The sequence below is a fragment of the Sinocyclocheilus anshuiensis genome, unplaced genomic scaffold (genome assembly GCF_001515605.1).
Source record: "Sinocyclocheilus anshuiensis isolate Anshui unplaced genomic scaffold, SAMN03320099.WGS_v1.1 scaffold517, whole genome shotgun sequence".
Lineage (NCBI taxonomy): Eukaryota > Metazoa > Chordata > Actinopteri > Cypriniformes > Cyprinidae > Sinocyclocheilus > Sinocyclocheilus anshuiensis.
In genome coordinates this window covers 675,523-678,374 of record NW_015536535.1, presented here as the reverse complement: position 1 = coordinate 678,374, position 2,852 = coordinate 675,523, and positions in this window count along the sequence as shown.

Below are 2,852 nucleotides of genomic sequence, written 5' to 3'. Positions count from 1 at the left end.
TGTGTGTGTGTGTGTGTGTGTGTGTGTGTGTGTTCGTGATGGTGATTTTAGTTACATTGTTCCTACATTAGATGGCGACAAGAGACTGTTTTTATGAGTGAGTCAGCAGTAAAGATTTTTATATTAAAAACACTGAAACAGGGTTGTAAACAAGGACAGAATTTTTACTTTCAGCAACACCTGTAAGACGCAACCAACAAATGCACTGAGCAGAGCTGTCATCGGAAATCCCCCTTAACAGATGAAACAAGACAAAGATAGGCCTATATCACTTCCCTCAGTGAACATTCAAACTAATGTTTTATTTTGAATATGATATTGAGCTGAATAACGAATGCTGTATCAGATGCAGGTAATCACACTCGTTCAGGCCATCTCTCTCATAATACTCGACTCTACATAAGCTTTTAATCCAGTAATACAAGCTTTTAATGAAGCAACTCAACGTGCCTCCGTTACTAGTTCTAAAACATTTAAGTATACTTGACTTATACTTAGAAAAAGTCTAAATATATTTTAGCTATAATTGTGCTCCTAGAATCCGTGTTTTCATTGTTATACTGTAGGGGGCGCTAGTACACATCTTCTGTACAGAATTTCCAAAAAACACAAGTGAAGAAGAAACCGAAATAACAGATGCTTCCACAGGTATTCAAACACGATCATCAGTCATAAAACAGTATCAAAACTATGTAACATTATGGAATAAAATGTCGTCCAATTAAGAGGTAATAATAACTGACTAAAATAAACTTGAAGTATACTACTTTTTGGTAAGGGTTATTATGACTGTTCAGATAACTCTGATTGTTGCAGATTGCTGCAGTGACTATAGCTAGCTAACAGATGGGGCGCACTTCTTCTTCTTCTTCTTCTTCTTTTATTGAATTCTTGAAAAAACAATAACAATTGTCATCATTGTCAAATCATAACAATACAACAACAGTCCAGGGTCATCCAGTCTTTCAGTCCAGTGGAAGTGCAAAGTCCTTTAGTAAAGCTTATTGATTTTAAGTTTTAGATAATTCAATAGATTCAAAATACATTTTCATTTCAAGTTTGAATCTAAAAAAAATAGGTTTGCATTTAGAAAATTTACATTCATGAATATGATTAAAAAATGAATATGATTCATAAACAGGAAAATAAGATTTATGAAACAAGTATCACCTTTTTTCACATACATGAAAACCAAAAATTACATTTCTATAAGTAAACTCAAAATTAGGATTCACATAACATTTGATAAAATCAAGAATGTCACACCAAAATGATGTTGTGTAAGAGAAATTACAGAATAAATGTAAAGAGGTTTCAGGGTTTTCTAAACAGAAAGAACAGTAATATCATTCTTACATTTTTTAAGAGAGCACTTATCCGGGTAAAATCTTCATCAACTTAAATGTAATTTCTCTCATTTTGTTAGTAATAAAGTATTTGTGAGGTAATGACCAAACTTTTTTCCAGGGAATATCACTTACAAAACCATTCCAATAAGAAATTACATATAGCTCAGAAATAGACTCCATCTGAAACAAAAATATCATTTTCTTATTGTTTTTTTATTTTTTTATTTAGATGACGAAAGGCACTATTTACCTACAAATGTTTAACAAAGATACACTGAGTGACTGGAGATTGGAAAAGAAAGACCTCTAAAAAGCATGAGAACTCCATGTGGCACTGCATCAGCAACAATTGCAAACTCTTTTGGACTAACAGGAATTCCATGCTTAACTAAAACTCAGAGTAATTACAGATTGAACCATTATGATTGAAAAGTTGAGACATAAAAACAACACCATTTTTAAATCAATTTTCACACACAAAAAAAGAGATTTGTGTTTATGCAGTAGATTCTTATTATTACAGATTAGATATGAGAGAGGTGTAAAATTGTGTTTAAAAATTAGGGACCAAGCTAATAACATTTTACTATGAAAAAATAGATAATTTGGTAGGGATTTTCATGATGCTACAGATTAATAAGAAACTTAAACCACCTAGTTTGGAAAAAATAACATTAGGATCAGATTCCATATAGATGAGGGCTTATTGATACAATTCTTTATCCAATTTATTTTGAAGGTGTTGTTTAAAGTGGTAAAATCAAGAAAGTTTAAACCCCCTTTCTCAATGGTGTTCATAAGTACAGCTTTTCTAATAAAATTAGTTTTATTCTTCCAAACAAAGTTGAGAAGCATTGTATACATTTTTCTAAGAATGGCAGTGTCAACATTCAAAGAGTTCAAAGATAAAATAACGTTAAAAAATAGACATATGTTAACCTTGACAACCCTTCAGCTTTGGCTAGTAAGATTCTTCCCATCTACTTTAAAATGCCATACCTTGAGGTAAACCAGTTTATGGGATGAAACAGATGTTCATCTGGCTATATATTTACAGAATGATGGTGAACTGCCTATCATGACAGATGACCTGAAAACAGAAGATAAACACTTCATCCAGATATTCAAACCAGCCCAATCAAATTAATGAATAGTTCTTCGTATGAAAATTGAATATTTGCTACATTGAGTTTTTACTGGTGCTGAAAACAATGGGCACATTTAAACTTAAAAAGAAAAAGAAAAACAGCATTTATTGTAGTGAAGCAAATCTTTGTGTTTTAGTGAATTAAGTTGAAATGTATATATAAATGTGATAAAATTATGGTACCTTTATTTGACCCTCTAACTCTAACACTTTCTATTCTATTTGAATTCTACTTTATCTATATTTATCTTCTTTTTTTATTTTTATTTATTTTTATTTAAAAAAAACAACAAAAAACACTAGCTTTCTATTTTTTCTATTCTATCTACTTGTTTTTCTTTGTGTGTGTGTGTGTG